Below are 18,442 nucleotides of genomic sequence, written 5' to 3' on the forward strand. Positions count from 1 at the left end.
ATATACAGCTTTGATGTACTCCTGTTCCTATTTGGAAACAGTCTGTTGTTCCATGTCCAATTCTAACTGTTACTTCCTGACCTGCATACAGGTTTCTCAAGAGGCATGTCAGGTGGTCTGGTATTCCCATCTCTTGAAGAATTTTCCAGTTTATTGTGATCCACACATTCAAAGGCTTTGGCATAGTCAATAAAGCAGAAATAGATGTTTTTCTGGAACTCTCTTGCTTTTTCCATGATCCAGTGGATGTTGGCAATTTGATCTCTGGTTCCTCTGCCTTTTCTAAAACCAGCTTGAACATCTGGAAGTTCAAGGTTCATGTATTGCTGAAGCCTGGCTTTTGAGAATTTTGAGGCTGGATCACCTCAGGCCAAACAACTATCAGGGAGGGAGTGCAACCCCACCCATCAGCAGATAATTGGATTAAAGTTTTACTGAGTAAGGCTCTGCCCACCAGAGCAAACCCAGTTTTTCCCAGTCCCTCCCAACAGGAAGATTACACAAGTCTCTAGCCTCCTCCATCACAGGGCAGACCCAAGAAGCAAGACAGTCCCACAGCAGCTAGAACAAAAACCAGAAAGATAATCAGGATTAAAAAGCAGAAAGTTATGTCCCAGATGAAGGGACAAGAAAAAAAAAACACAGAAAAATAACTAAATGAAATGAAGATAGCAACCTTCCAGAAAAAGAATTTAGAATAATGGTAGTGAAGATGATCCAGGATTTTGGGAAAACAATGGAGAAGATGCAAGAAATATTTACCAAATATCTAGAAGAACTAAAGAACAGAGATGAATAATACACTATCAGGAATTAATAGAAAAACTGAGGCAGAAGAACAGATAAATGATTTGGAGGATGGAATGGTGGAATTCACTGCCACAGAATAGAACATAGAGAAAAGAATGAAAAAAAAAAATGACAGCCTGAGACCTCTGTGACTTTAAACACACCAACATTTGCATTATAGGGGTCTCAGAAGGAGAAGAGAGAGAGAGAAAGGACCTGAGACAATATTTGGAGAGTTAATAGCTTAGAACTTCCCTAATATGGGAGAGGGAAATAGTCAACCAAGTCCAGGAAGCACAGAGAATCCCAGGCAGGATAAACCCAAGGAGGAAACCATTGAGACACATAGTAATCAAACTGACCAAAATTAAAAACAAGATAAAATATTAAAAACAATAAGGGAAAAATGACAGATAAAATACAAGGAAACTCCCATCAGGTTATCAGCTGATTTCTCAATAGAAACTCTACAAGGCGGAAGGAAATGGAATAATATATTTAAAGTGATGAAAGGGAAGAACTTACAACCAAGAATACTCTACCCAGCAAGACTGTCCTTCAGATTTGATGGAGAAATCAAAAGCTTTCCAGACAAGCAAAAGTTAAGAAAATTCAGCACCACCAAACTATTCACTACCACACAATGAATGCTAAAGGAACTTGTCTAGGCAGGAAATACAAGAGAAGGAAAAGACCTATAGAAAATAAACCCAAAACAATTAAGAAAATGATAACAGGATCATACACATTTATAATCACAAATTAAATAGATTTAATTTGCATTTGCATAGATTAAATGCACCAACTAAAAGACAAGACATTGGTGGCTCAGATGGTAAAGTGTCTGCCTACAATGCAGGAAACCTGGGTTCAATCTGAATGGGAAGATCCCCTGGAGAAGGAAATGGCAACCCACTCCAGCATTCTTGCCTCGAAAATCCCGAGGACGGAGGGGTCTAGTAGGCTACAGTCCCTGGGGTCGCAAAGAGTCCAATACAACTGAGCAACTTCACTTCAAAAGACATAGGCTGGCTGGGCAGATAAAAACATGTGCATGTATACATTTCCACTTACCACATCACTCTGCTTCATCCCCCAAATTGTGTGTAATTATTTTATATTGTTAGGTTAATCATTTTCCCATTATGACTTGCAATTGTAATTATCTTTTCGTGTCCAGCTATTGATTGTGAAAACTGATAAATTTCTTTTATTATTGTGATTCAGTTCAGTTCAGTTCAGTCGCTCAGTCGTGTCCGACTCTTTGCGACCCCATGAATCGCAGCATGCCAGGCCTCCCTGTCCATCGCCAACTCCTGGAGTTCACCCAGACTCACGTCCATCGAGTCAGTGATGCCATCCAGCCATCTCATCCTCTGTCGTCCCCTTCTCCTCCTGCCCCCAATCTCTCCCAGCATCAGAGTCTTTTCCAATGAGTCAACTCTTCACACAAGGTGGCCAAAGTACTGGAGTTTCAGCTTTAGCATCATTCCTTCCAAAGAAATCCCAGGGCCAGAATGGACTGGTTGGATCTCCTTGCAGTCCAAGGAACTCACAAGAGTCTTCTCCAACACCACACTTCAGAAGCATCAATTCTTTGGTGCTCAGCCTTCTTCACAGTCCAACTCTCACATCCATACATGACCACTGGAAAAACCATAGCCTTGACTAGGCAGACCTTTGTTGGCAAAGTAATGTCTCTGCTTTTGAATATGCTATCTAGGTTGGTCATAACTTTCTTTCCAAGGAGTAAGCGTCTTTTAATTTCATGGCTGCAGTCACCATCTGCAGTGATTTTGGAGCCCCAAAAAATAAAGTCTGACACTGTTTCCACTGTGTCTCCATCTATTTCCCATGAAGTGATGGGACTGGATGCCATGATCTTTTTTTTCTGAATGTTGAGCTTTAGGTCAACTTTTTCACTCTCCGCTTTCACTTTCATCAAGAGGCTCTTTAGTTCCTCTTCACTTTCTGCCATAAGGGTGGTGTTATCTGCATATCCGAGGTTATTGATATTTCTCCCGGCAATCTTGATTCCAGCTTGTGCTTCTTCCAGTCCAGCATTTCTCATGATGTACTCTGCATAGAAGTTAAATAAGCAGGGTGACAATATACAGCCTTGATGTACTCCTTTTCCTATTTGGAACCAGTCTGTTGTTCCATGTCCAATTCTAACTGTTGCTTCCTGACCTGCATAAAGATTTCTCAAGAGGCAGGTCAGATGGTCTGGTATTCCCATCTCTTTCAGAATTTAATACCATTGTATCACGATTTGTCAACAAAAATAACAGAATTGTATATCACCAAAACTACCATTTAATAGAGAATCTTGTAATCACTTTTTAAAATCCAGATGCATATCAGAATTATCTTGGAATTTTTTGAAAAATACAAATGCCCAGGTATTGCTCTTTTTTCACCAAACCTTTAAATATATTTCTAATGAGTAGCCATGTTTAAAAACAACTGGACTATATGGTGATCTTTTACTTTTATCTAGTTTGTTTCATTTTTTCTATTTCATATTCAGGGGTCCTATTCCATCTAGTTTATGTTTTCCAATTTCTCCATTTCCTCTTTTTTTTTTTTTTTTGATGATCTTTCTCAGACCTTTATCAACCATAGTAGAAAAGCTTTTACATACACATATATAAATAACATGCATAATATATATATTTTAGAAAGCTTATGAAGTTTTGCCTAACTAAAAAATTTATGACATTTTGATTTTACTTGTTTGAAACTTAGGATGAACAGAATGCTAGATTTCTAATTTTAAAAAATACATATGCAATAAGCAACAAAGGTTTACTGTATAGCACAGGGAACTATAGTCAATATCTTGTAATAACTTATAATTGAGAATAACTTCAAAAATAATATATGTGTATATGTATACCTGAATCACCTTGCTGTGCACTGGAAACATTGTAAGTCAACTATACTTCAATAAAATACATATATTAAGAAAAAATACATAGTGGTGCAATAGGCATAGGATAATTATAATAAACATACATTTAAGCCACCAATCCACTGGAAGTCACTCAATCCATTGAAATTCTAAAATCCAGCTGGCTATGTGTTACCAGTTGGTGACCAGGGCCCAATCCTGCTCTCTGGAAATGGCTTTCCATGATTTTTAGCTCTTCCTCTGATTTATTGCTTTTGCCCTCTAAGTCATTCTTCCTTCTCCATAGAGCTGTCCCATTTTTGCAGCTTAGCAGCCTATTCAGCCTGCTTCCCGTCCATAGAAGTTTGAGGATCCAAAATATACTTATCATTTTGTACAGTCTATTTTTTTTTCAGAGAAATAATTACTATGAAAACTTTATGGGTTTTTGTGTGTGTCAATTTGTAATTTATACCATTAGATAAAGACACAAACACCTCAAGATAAGTTCTTTTCTACCTGGAGCTCCCTGTGAGGCTACAGTGGGACAAGGTCCTTAATAGTCTTAGGGGCCTTGTTGTTTAAGATTCTTAGAAGCTTATTGTCTAATATTTGTTTGTTTAAACAATTGTTTATTGTTTATAATTGCTTAAGAACTTTTCAAGACCTTTTATCTGTTTCTAAATTCTTAAAAGATTTAACAATCACATCCTCAGCTTCTTCCCTATCTTGAATTCATGCTTTTCTAACAGGCCTTGGACTTGATCTTACTGGAGAAGCTAAGGATAAGAAATCATTTAATTTTCAGATCTTGTTCTACACTATTCCTCTAAATTCTATTTGAAAATTGAATAACTCCTTCTTTAGTACAGCTTTGTCTACTCATAGCTTATGATACATAGTCTAAATGTATATAAACAAAAAACAGTTGACATCTTCAACATTCTGCATGGAAATCTCCTAAGCCAGATCCATCGGTTCATTAAATACATTTTCTAATTCTCCACATTATCAATTTGCTAAACCATCTGCCATGACACAGATGGTGTCATGTCTCCTTTCCTCAAGTTTCCAATAACGTTTTTCTTTCTTTCTTTTCAGCCCTTACTGACACCTTCTCTGATGCCTATCAGGATTCTGCTAACAGTCTTCTTGAAGTCCTTTCAATGTCTGCCTGACACACTGTCCCAAAGTCAATGTCACATGTTTTAGGCTTTTTTTTCATAACAGCATCCCAAATTTTCTTCCACTTATCTAATGCCATATAACTACTTCAAAATACAGGGAAAAGCAATAATTTTATTGTATCTCACAATTAAGAAAGTCAAGAATTGGGATAAGTTTTAGCTAGGTACTCATTCTATTCTGTGTGACATCAAAGTGTTATCAAATACAAGTCTGTGTGCCTGACATGCAGTGAGGCCAAACAATATCAAAACATCAGAGTTTAGAACAGAGAAAGGTTTATTGCAGGACCATGCAAGGTGGCACATGCCTTAAAAAAGCCTAAATTCCTAGAAAGCTTTCAGCAAAGCCCTTTTATAGGATGTGGGGGGTGATGGGGGGGAACATAGTTAGTTGTTGCAAACTTCTTGACTTTTATTCTTGAAGTCAGGTCATGGTCAGGTAATGATGCTCATATAAACCTCTCAAAAACGTTATTCTCTGTTCTGACAAGAAAGGGTAAGGTCCCAAGGTTCAACTTGAGCCCTCCAAGGTCCAGGTCCTGGGTCAGAGAAGGGGGTCCCTGTGTGGGCTGGTGACCCTTCCCAGGAGCATTTGTCCAGCACCCAGTCTGGGTTCTCCCACCATTGCCCAGGCCCAGCTGAAGAGGCAGATCTCAGCTGGTGGCACCCTCTGGGCCAGGACCTCGGACCCTACCCAGCCATCATTACTGAGGGAACAAAGTGCCCATGACCCAGCCGGCCCTCAGGCTTTTTATTTAAACTGGAACACATCATTTGTATAGGATCAGTCGGAATACATGTTGTACCAAAAACCAATCAGGTTAATTTCCAGCTCAAAGCTGCCCCTCTTTGAGTTCACAGAGGTGGACTCGAAATATGACGTGCAACATCCTTGTACCTTAACCCTGACCTCTGGCCCCCTCTTAGGAGTGACAACTAATCAAAGCTTGACCAATATTTGAAACTTGCATGGAGAGAGGAAAGTTGGTTGAAGTTATTACCTTAAAGGCAGTGCCCATACCCTCCAGTTGCTGAGGCGTCTGCAGACTGTGACCCAATGAGACTGCCGCCACCATTATGTCATGGAAGTGGGGACAGGAGAGAGGTTCGCTGCTGCTTCGAGGTCTGGGCCCCGCCAGTGGACAGCTATGGCAAGGACCCCGGCGCTCTGCCTGACTCCGCTTTCAGCCTGTCCCAGGCAGCACCCCAGATCACCTGCTGTCACCAAAGTCAAAGGACCTGAACGGCCCCAGGGAGAAGGCTGCGATCCACCTCTCTGCTGGAAGGACCACTGAAAGCTGACTGATTACAGAGTAGGACCTCTGACCACGTGGCTCAGGGTCTCCTGCTAACAGTCCAGTGTTAATTCAGAGTTCTAACGGTCAACCGCTAACCCTGGAGCGCTAACCGTTAGGCACTAACGGTCGAGCGATAACCAACCCCGAGCGCTAACTCTGAGCACTAACAGTCAATCGCCAACGGTCAATTGCTAACAGCTGTGCACACGCCCCGCCCCTACTTCAGAAGGAAGTTACTCAGCGGTATTCACCAGGCAAATGGGAGGCTTGGAGGGGCCAAGACAGCTTTATTTACATACCTGGCACCATGGCAGGAATAACTAGACTCCCAGGCTTAGATGGCTCTGTTAACCAAAACGTGGTCTCTCCAGTATGGTGGTCTTTTCATACAGTGGCTCAACTCTCTGAGTAAGTATCTAAGTTAGTAAGACAGCAACCTCATGGTCTTTTATGACCTAGCCTCCAGTGTCAAGAGTTTCATTTCTGCTGTACTGTATAGATCAAAGATACCACTAGTCAACTCAGATTTGAGACGAGGGAACAGTGGAAAAACGTCCAAGAATGTGCAGCCAGTTTTGAAAGTCAATATAACAAATCTATACTATGGAAAACATTAAAGGAAGCTCTTCAGGCTGATACCAGATGAAATTTAGATCTACACAAAAGAATGAAGGGTGCCAGAAATGGTAGACATGTAGGTAAACCAAAACATTTTTTTAAAAAATTCGTTTCCATGCAGCCACATGTGACAACCACAACACAAAAGACAGGAGTGAGTAAAACAGATCTGACCTTACGTGATTGCAAACAGAAGCACTCTTTCTCTTTGTGGCTATACTGGATCTTCATTGTACACAGGCTTTCTCTAGTCGTGGTGAGTGGGGGCTACTGTAGTTGCAGTGCATGGACTTCTTACTGTGGTGGCTTCTCTCGTGGAGCTCGGGCTCTAGGGTGAGCCGGCTTCAGTAGTTGTGGCTCATGGCCTGAGTTGCTCTTCACCTTGTGGGATCTTTTTGAACCAGGGATCGAACCTGTGTCCCCTGCATTGGCAGGCAGATTCTTAACTACTGGACCACTAGGGAAGTCCCAGAATCACTCACTTTATTAATCAGAATGGTCAACACTGTCAACCAGTGAAGCAAGGGGGATAGAAAAGGAGCTACTTTCAAATAGCACAATAGTAGCGTATTGACCACTTGTCACAATATCAGAGGGTGGAGGAGAAGGATATCAGGGTATTGATTCCCTCAGGTCTCTTCTTAAGAAGTCACCATGGGCTTGCTCTTCAAACAGGCTCTCTGCCTTCAATTTCAGATATCAATATTCTCCTCATGCCTTTTCAGCACTCTTAATATCCCAGGGTACACACTTCATTAACTCTTCTGATAGACCCTGAACCTCTTTTAACATCTACTAACCAACTTTACAGATCAAAGCAAAAATTCAATTTTTAGAAATGTGCTATTCAAAATAGTTTACTACTACTAATTTGAATCCTAAAGAATATTTATTAAAACTAGTCAATCAACAACTGTGTATTTTCAAGGAAAAACATTACTATTAAGTAGAGTACTTAGTATGAAAACTATGAATGGATTGTAAAGCTGTTCTCATTATTATAAAGAATTTCAACCTTCTCAATGAAAGAGTATTAGATTTAGAGTACAATTTTAAAAAATCAAATTATCTACATTCTGATTAATGACAATAAAATATGTTCTTGTCAATTGAAGCAAAAGCAATGCATTCTCTTCTGGCATTTGCCATCATCTGCTTAGGTGTACAAATACTGGACTAGATTTCTGAGGTTAGGCCATAAAAGGCGATGCAGGGTCTGCCTTGTTCACTGACACACTTGCTCTTTTTTTTTCTTATTTGACACACTTGCTTTTTAGAGCGCTGAGCCACAACAGAACAAGACACCATGCTGGAGAAGCCACATTTGGTCAACAGAGCCAGCTCAGCTCAGTCTTCTTCCATAAATGGTAACGATCAAGAATCTAAGGAGATGATTATTAATAGGGCTCAAACAGGACTATATTTTTGTATAGCCATTTCAAGCATAAAACCTAGTATGAAGAAATCGTGTTCCCGAGTACTCACTTCAGGTGGCAGAGTATGGAAAATTGTTCAGTTCAGTCGCTCAGTCATGTCCACCTCTTTGCAACCCCATGGACTGCAGCACGCCAGGCTTCCCTGTCCATCATCAACTCCCCAAGCTTACTCAGATTCACGTCCATTTAGTCAGTGATGCCATCCAACCATCTCATCCTCTGTAATCCCCTTCTCCTCCTGCCTTCAATCTTTCCCAGTGTCAGGGGCTTTTCCAGTGAGTCAGTTGTTCGCATCAGGTGGCCAAAGTATTGGAGTTTCAGCTCCAGCATCAGTCCTTCCAATGAATATCCAGGACTGATTTCCTTTAGGATGGACTGGTTTGATCTCCTTGCAGTCCAAGGGACTCTCAAGAGTCTTCTCCAACACCACACTTCAAAAGCATCAATTTTTTGGTGCTCAGCTTTCTTTATAGTCCAACTCTCACATCCACACATGACTACTGGAAAAACCATACTTTGACTAGATGGACCTTTGTCAGCAAAGTAATGTCTCTGCTTTTTAATATGCTGTCTAGGTTGGTCATAACTTTTCTTCCAAGGAGCAAGCATCTTTTAATTTCATGGCTACAGTCACCATCTGCAGTCATTTTGGAGCCCAAAGTCTCTCACCGTTTCCATTGCTTACCCATCTATTTGCCATGAAGTGATGGGACTGGATGCCATAATCTTAGTTTTCTGAATGTTAAAAATCCAGAAAATTGGGAAAATTGTTAGTTCAACTAAAGTAGAACATATACATATCCTAAACCCAGTAATCCACTGCTTATATATATTCTCAACAGAAATGCATGCATATGTATGTATATATTATCTACCTAAGTAACAAAAGACCTGTACTAGACTTTCAAAACAGAACTTCTCACATTAGTCAAAAACTACAAACTACCCAAATACCTATCAACAATAAATTGGGAAAAAAAAAAACAAACTACCCAAATACCTATCAACAATAAATTGGGGGGAAAAAAATAGAATACTTAACAGTAATAATAATCTACATGGGGGAAAAAAAAAACATGAATGAACCTCACAATATTGAGAGAAAAAGGCTACACATAAAAAGTAACAAAAACAAACTACAGGCCAATATCACTGATGAACATAGATGCAAAAATCCTTAACAAAATTCTAGCAATCAGAATCCAACAACACATTAAAAAGATCATACACCATGATCAAGTGGGCTTTATCCCAGGGATGCAAGGATTCTTCAATATCCGCAAATCAATCAATGTAATACACCACATTAACAAATTGAAAAATAAAAACCATATGATTATCTCAATAGATGCAGAGAAAGCCTTTGACAAAATTCAACATCCATTTATGATAAAAACTCTCCAGAAAACAGGAATAGAAGGAACATACCTCAACATAATAAAAGCTATATATGACAAACCCACAGCAAACATTATCCTCAATGGTGAAAAATTGAAAGCATTTCCTCTAAAGTCAGGAACAAGACAAGGGTGCCCACTTTCACCATTACTATTCAACATAGTTTTGGAAGTTTTGGCCACAGCAATCAGAGCAGAAAAAGAAATAAAAGGAATCCAAATTGGAAAAGAAGAAGTAAAACTCTCACTATTTGCAGACGACATGATCCTCTACATAGAAAACCCTAAAGACTCCACCAGAAAATTACTAGAAATAATCAATGACTATAGTAAAGTTTCAGGATATAAAATCAACACACAGAAATCCCTTGCATTCCTATACACTAATAATGAGAAAACAGAAAGAGAAATTAAGGAAACAATTCCATTCACCATTGCAACGGAAAGAATAAAATACTTAGGAATATATCTACCTAAAGAAACTAAAGACCTATATATAGAAAACTATAAAACACTGGTGAAAGAAATCAAAGAGGACACTAATAGATGGAGAAATATACCATGTTCATGGATTGGAAGAATCAATATAGTGAAAATGAGTATACTACCCAAAGCAATTTATAGATTCAACGCAATCCCTATCAAGCTACCAACAGTATTCTTCACAGAGCTAGAACAAATAATTTCACAATTTGTATGGAAAAACAAAAAACCTCGAATAGCCAAAGCGATCTTGAGAAAGAAGAATGGAACTGGAGGAATCAACCTACCTGACTTCAGGCTCTACTACAAAGCCACAGTTATCAAGACAGTATGGTACTGGCACAAAGACAGAAATATAGATCAATGGAATAAAATAGAAAGCCCAGAGATAAATCCACGCACATATGGACACCTTATCTTTGACAAAGGAGGCAAGAATATACAATGGATTAAAGACAAACTCTTTAACAAGTGGTGCTGGGAAATCTGGTCAACCACTTGTAAAAGAATGAAACTAGACCACTTTCTAACACCATACACAAAAATAAACTCAAAATGGATTAAAGATCTAAACGTAAGACCAGAAACTATAAAACTCCTAGAGGAGAACATAGGCAAAACACTCTCTGACATACATCACAGCAGGATCCTCTATGACCCACCTCCCAGAATATTGGAAATAAAAGCAAAAATAAACAAATGGGACCTAATTAACCTTAAAAGCTTCTGCACATCAAAGGAAACTATTAGCAAGGTGAAAAGACAGCCTTCAGAATGGGAGAAAATAATAGCAAATGAAGCAACTGACAAACAACTAATCTCAAAAATATACAAGCAACTCCTACAGCTCAACTCCAGAAAAATAAATGACCCGATCAAAAAATGGGCCAAAGAACTAAATAGACATTTCTCCAAAGAAGACATACAGATGGCTAACAAACACATGAAAAGATGCTCAACATCACTCATTATCAGAGAAATGCAAATCAAAACCACTATGAGGTACCATTTCACACCAGTCAGAATGGCTGCGATCCAAAAGTCTACAAATAATAAGTGCTGGAGAGGGTGTGGAGAAAAGGGAACCCTCTTACACTGTTGGTGGGAATGCAAACTAGTACAGCCACTATGGAGAACAGTGTGGAGATTCCTTAAAAAACTGGAAATAGAACTGCCTTATGATCCAGCAATCCCACTGCTGGGCATACACACTGAGGAAACCAGAAGGGAAAGAGACATGTGTACCCCAATGTTCATCGCAGCACTGTTTATAATAGCCAGGACATGGAAGCAACCTAGATGTCCATCAGCAGATGAATGGATAAGAAAGCTGTGGTACATATACACAATGGAGTATTACTCAGCCATTAAAAAGAATACATTTGAATCAGTTCTAATGAGGTGGATGAAACTGGAGCCTATTATACAGAGTGAAGTAAGCCAGAAGGAAAAACATAAATACAGTATACTAACGCATATATATGGAATTTAGAAAGATGGTAACAATAACCTGGTGTATGAGACAGCAAAAGAGACACTGATGTATAGAACAGTCTTATGGACTCTGTGGGAGAGGGAGAGGGTGGGAAGATTTGGGAGAATGGCATTGAAACATGTAGAATATCATGTAAGAAACGAGTTGCCAGTCCAGGTTCGATGCGTGATACTGGATGCTTGGGGCTGGTGCACTGGGACGACCCAGAGGGATGGTGTGGGGAGGGAGGAGGGAGGAGGGTTCAGGATGGGGAACACATGTATGCCTGTGGCGGATTCATTTTGATATTTGGCAAAACTAATACAATTATGTAAAGTTTAAAAATAAAATAAAATTTAAAAAAAAAACTAAAAAAATTTTTTTAAAAAGTAACAAAAACAGGCAACAACCAATGCAAGCTCTTAAGAATCAAAACAGCGGTTACCCTTGGGGCAGCAGGAAATGACAGGAACGCTAGTTTGGATCACTGGTAACGTTCTGTTTCTTGATCAGGGAGCTGGTTAGATGCGTGTGGTGGTTTAAAAACATCTCCACAGATCCTTTTACACGCCTCCCATCAGAAAAGAAAGACCAGTCCCCTCTTCATGAATATGGCTGGTCTTAGAGACTCACCTGTAGCAAACTATGCTCTAGAACTAACAGTGTATGACTTTCAAGGTTAGGTTAGAAAAAGCACTACAGCTTCTAATTGACTCTCTTTCTTAGAACATTCACCCTTGGTATCCAGTCACCATGCTTTGTGAAAGTCAAGGAGTCACAGGCAAAGGCCATGGGGAGGTATTCTAATCACAGACCTAGCTATAGCTAAGGTTCCAGTCAATAGGTAGCACCAACAGTGAAACATGTAAGTGAAGCAGACTTCAGATGATTTCAGCCCCCAGCAGAAAAGTTATCCCAGCTAAGCCCTGCCGAAATTTCAAATTCATAAGCAAAATAAAAGTTATTTTGCATGCTCAGTCATTAAGTCATGTACAACTCTTTGCAACCCCATGGACTGTAGCCAGCCAGGCTCCTCTGCCTGTGGGATTCTCCGGGCAAGAATACTGGAGTGGGCTGCCATTTCCTCCTCCAAGGGATTGTCCCAACCCAGAGATCAAACCTACATCTCCTGCATTGGCAGGTGGATTCTTTACTACTGAGTCATCTGGGAAGCCTATTAAATTTGTGGGTGATTTGTGAGTATATGTAACTAGAACACACAGCCGGTGTGCTTGTTTTGTGAAAATTCTTAAGTAACAAAATCATGATATATAGTTGGATTCCACATTTGTAAATTCAATCAACCATAGATGAAAAATATTTTTTTAAGTTCCAGAAAGTTTCAAGAAGCAAAATATGAATTTGTTGCACATTGGCAACTATTTACAGTACATTTAAATTGTATTAGATATTATAAGTAACCTAAATATAATTTAAAGTATGTAGGAGGATGTGCATATGTTATATGAAAAACTACACCATTTTATTTAAGAAACTTGATCATGCAAGGCATGATTTGGCATTCCCAGGGGTGAAGAGGGGCCTGGAACCAATCCCTTATGGATACCAACAGACAACTGTATACACCTTTCCATATGTATACTATACTTAGGTTTGAAATAAAGATCGTATCATGCAAACAAGCTCAAATTTCTCATCAAATTTTTATATTTTATTGAGGTGTTTTTATAAACTCAATATTTCATATCTCCCTAACACTGTGTCTTTTTCTTATAGTTACACAGTATTAAAGAAAAAGTAATGGATTTTTTCACTACATCCCACATAGACAAGTCCTAATCACCATCAGTTTACCCTTGCACACTGCCTAATTCTGATCATTTATCATGTATGGATGTTAAAAAAAAAAAGTTAAGCACTGCTACAGGAGATATCTGTCCTGCACCATTCTCTCTTCTTCTACAATGTAGAGTATCATTTTCCTTTGAAGAACTATCTCCCTTTGGATGAATCAAGGTTACTGAGACCTGATTATTACCCAGCTTTTAAAAAATTTTATTACACCTCACATTCTTCTAGAAATTTTCTTATTTTATTTAAGTTGGCAATATTTAGTCTCTATTCTTCACAAAGAATACCTACTGATATATAACTCCAGTGCTAGCACATTGGGGCATATATATAGCTGATGATGAACAAATATAAAATGTTTATAAAATTATATTGGACAACTGATTTTTGTCAAAAACACAAAAACAACACAGTGGAAAAAGAATAGCCTTTTCAACAAAATGCCTCAAACCATAAATAAAAGTTAACTCAAAATACATCATAGACCTAAACATACAGCCTAACCTGTAAAACTTCTAGAAGAAAACATTGGATATAGTCTTATTGAGTTTAGGGGTAGGCAAAGATGTCTTTGAAATTAAACTAAAAGCACAATTCATAAAAGAATAAATTGGACTTTACTAAAATTCAAAACTTCTGTTCTTAAAAATACACTGTTAATAAAAAAACAAAAAAAAATACACTGTTAAGAGAATGAAAAGACAAGCCACATACTGGGAGAATATCTTAGTGAAGCATATACCTGACAAAGAACTTGTATTCAGAATACATAGAGAACTCTCAAAATTCAGGAAAACAAGCCAATTTTAAAAAGATGTAACAAAGATCTGAGTAGACATTTCACCGAAAAAGATATGCAGATGACAAATAAGCACATAAAAAGATGCTCAATATCATTAGTCACTAGGAAAATATAAATTAAAACCACAACAAGATATCACTATACACCTATTAGAATGGTTAAAATTAAAAACGACTGACCACTGCAAGTGTTCTGGAGGATGTGAAGGAAATGAAATCCAAACTCATTCCTGATGGGAATGTAAAATGGTTCAACCACTCTGGAAAATAACTTCAGTTCAGTTCAGTTCAGTTGCTCAGTCATGTGCAACTCTTTGCGACCTCATGAATCGCAACATGCCAGGCCTCCCTGTCCATCACCAACTCCTGGAGTTCACCCAGACTCACGTCCATCCAGTCAGTGATGCCATCCAGCCATCTCATCCTCTGTCGTCCCCTTCTCCTCCTGCCCCCAATCCCTCCCAGCATCAGAGTCTTTTCCAATGTGTCATCTCTTCACATGAGGTGGCCAAAGTACTGGAGTTTCAGCTTTAGCATCATTCCTTCCAAAGAAATCCCAGGACTGATCTCCTTCAGAATGGACTGGTTGGATCTCCTTGCAGTCCAAGGGACTCTCAAGAGTCTTCTCCAACACCACACTTCAAAAGCATCAATTCTTCAGCGCTCAGCTTTCTTCACAGTCCAACTCTCACATCCATACATGACCACTGGAAAAACCATAGCCTTGACTAGACAGACCTTTGTTGGCAAAGTAATGTCTCTGCTTTTGAATATGCTATCTAGGGTGGTCATAACTTTCCTTCCAAGGAGTAAGCGTCTTTTAATTTCATAGCTGCAGTCACCATCTGCAGTGATTTTGGAGCCCAAAAAAATAAAGTCTGACACTGTTTCCACTGTTTTCCCATCTATTTCCCATGAAGTGATGGGACCAGATGCCATGATCTTCGTTTTTTGAATGTTGAGCTTTAAGCCAAATTTTTCACTCTCCTCTGTCACCTTCATCAAGAGGCTTTTTAGTTCCTCTTCACTTTCTGCCATAAGGGTGGTGTCATCTGCATATCTGAGGTTATTTATATTTCTCCTGGCAATCTTGATTCCAGCTTGTGCTTCTTCCAGCCCAGCGTTTCTCATGATGTACTCTGCATAGAAGTTAAATAAGCAGGGTGACAATATACAGCCTTGATGTACTCCTTTTCCTATTTGGAACCAGTCTGTTGTTCCATGTCCAGTTCTAACTGTTGCTTCCTGACTTGCATACAAATTTTTCAAGAGGCAGGTCAGGTGGTCTGGTATTCCCATCTCTTTCAGAATTTTCCACAGTTTATTGTGATCCACACATTCAAAGGCTTTGGCATAGTCAATAAAGCAGAAATAGATGCTTTTCCAGAACTCTCTTGCTTTTTCCTTGATCCAGCGGATGTTGGCAATTTGGTCTCTGGTTCCTCTGACTTTTCTAAAACCAGATTGAACATCTGGAAGTTCACGGTTCACATATTGCTGAAGCCTGGCTTGGAGAATTTTGAGAATGACTTTACTAGCGTATGAGATGAGTGCAATTGTGCGGTAGTTTGAGCATTCTTTGGCATTGCCTTTCTTTGGGATTGGAAAGAAAGGCAATTTCTCCTGGTCTTGTTTTTGTTGACTGTATAGAGCTTCTCCATCTTTGGCTGCAAAGAATACAATCAATCTGATTTCGGTGTTGACCATCTGGTGATGTCCATGTGTAGAGTCTTCTCTTGTTTTGTTGGAAGAGGGTGTTTGCTATGACCAGTGCATTTTCTTGGCAAAACTCTATTAGTCTTTGCCCTGCTTCATTCCGTATTCCAAGGCCAAATTTGCCTGTTACTCCAGGTGTTTCTAGACTTCCTACTTTTGCATTCCAGTCCCCTATAATGAAAAAGATCTTCACGACCCAGATAATCACGATGGTGTGATCACTCACCCAGAGCCAGATATCCTGGAATGTGAAGTCAAGTGGCCCTTAGAAAGCATCACTACGAACAAAGCTAGTGGAGGTGATGGAATTCCAGTTGAGCTATTTAAAATCCTGAAAGATGATGCTGTGAAAGTGCTGCACTCAATATGCCAGCAAATTTGGAAAACTCAGCAGTGGCCACAGGGCTGGAAAAGGTCAGTTTTCATTCCAATCCCAAAGAAAGGCAATGCCAAAGAATGCTCAAGAAAATAACTTAGCAGTTCCTTAAAAAGTTAAACATACATCTGCCTATGATCCAACCATTCCACTTCTAGATTTTTATCCAACAACAAAACAAAGGAAATATATGTCCATACAAAGACTTGTACACAAATGTTCATAGCAACTTCATTGGTAATAGCCCCAAACTAGACACAACTCAAACGTCCATCAACAGATGATAAACTGCAGTGCATCCATATAATGGAATACACTTCTCAATACAAAAGAATAAACTACTGTACACAAAACGACATGGATGAATATCAAGATAATGACACTGAGGAAATGAAGCCAGACCACCCCCCCCCAAAAAAATATTATACATACATACATTTACATATTCATTTATGTAAAAGTTTAGAAAAGGCAAATGAATCTATAATGACAGAAAGTAAAACAGTGGTTGCTCAGGTGTGGACGGCAGGGAGGAATAAGAGAATCACAAAGGGGTGTGAGGAAACTGGAGGATGATGGATTTATTCACTTGATTATAGTGATTTTAAAGGGGGTATACATATATTAAAAACTTACCAATTTATACTCTCTAAATATGTTCCATTATATGTCAGTTATATCTCAGTAAAGCTGTCTAAAAAGAATGCAGCTCCGCTGTCCGATTTTGAAAGGAACAGAAAGGAAATCTTGGATAAAGGACTCAGGAAGGGTTGTAAATTATCCAAGTATGCCAGGAATCCATACTTCCTCTGTCTAGCCAAGCTTCAGCAGAGTTTAATGAGCCATCTCCCGGCTATTCTCCAGAAATGGTAACAACTGCACTATTGGATCTGTTTTTGGTAAGAGAATGACCCAATCAGTATAAAATGAATGCTATGTCTTGTGAGAGATTGTCAATTAAACACATAATCCACACTTATAAACATTTTTAAAGGGCTTTCTCCTTGCAAGATAGCTTTAATATTGAGAGTGAACATTCTGTATGTGAATTCCAATACAGACACACTTGCTACCTCATGCATCAGCGCCTCAGTTTCTTTATCTGTAAATTGTCACAGGAAATATTAAAACCAGGTGACTAAAAAGAGCAGGTTTTTCCAGAATTATTAATTCTTTCTTTTTGGGCAGAACCTCTTTCTTCCCCTATGCTCTGAGAGGTATCCATTTCTTCCCAGCTCCACCAGCAGTAATTAATTACCTTGAGTGAGTCAAGCTTCTCTCCCAGAAGTTTCATCCTACCATTACTAGACTCCTTGAGAGAAGTCCAAAAGGAAGGTCTCTGCCATAATCAAGCTGACCATGAAATCAGTTAAGAAGGTGTCCAAGTCTCTGCCAGACTCAGCTGTGACTGGGTACCACACTGATGTGCTGGGTGGCTTTGAGCTCTGTGCATTGTGTATTCTGGAGGTTGAGCTTCACTTTCCAGATAATCATGTTTGGTTGCACAGCAAGATGGGGAGTATCTCAACAGCATCCCCATCTCTAATTGCAGGTGGAGGTAGTTTTCCAGGATGGCCTGCGTTCTCCGGAAGCAGAGTCACGTGGGCTTTGACTCTTTACCAGAGGATACAAGAACCAGGACCTACAGAACATGAATAGTGGTTGTGTTTGCAGACTCTAGAATTAAGAGGCTCTAGTTTCAATTTCCAGCTGTCAAAATGTGTTTGGCTTTTTCATGTCCAAAACTCAATTTTTTCATCTCTATAATGGGGCCAAAGCTATCTAATTTTTTTGTTTTTAAGTACATCTTTATTGAAATGAAACATATATAAAAAGTGAAAAAATTATAAGTAGTTTGGCTCAGAGGATAAAGCATCTGCCTGCAATGCAGGAGACCCGGGGTTTGATCCCTGGGTTGGGAAGATACCCTGGAGAAGGAAATGGCAACCCACTCAAGTATTCTTGCCTGGAGACTCTCATGGACAGAGGAGCCTGGCAGGCTACAGTCCACAGGGTCACAGGGTCGGACACGACTGAGTGACTTCACTTTCTTTCTTTCTTTCTTACAAAATAAAAAGAGCTATAATCAGAACAGCTATACCTAGCAACCAGATCAAAAAAGAGAATATTATCGACGCTCCAGAAGACCACTCTCTTGCCTC

Source organism: Bos indicus x Bos taurus, chromosome 21, assembly GCF_003369695.1.
Source record: "Bos indicus x Bos taurus breed Angus x Brahman F1 hybrid chromosome 21, Bos_hybrid_MaternalHap_v2.0, whole genome shotgun sequence".
Lineage (NCBI taxonomy): Eukaryota > Metazoa > Chordata > Mammalia > Artiodactyla > Bovidae > Bos > Bos indicus x Bos taurus.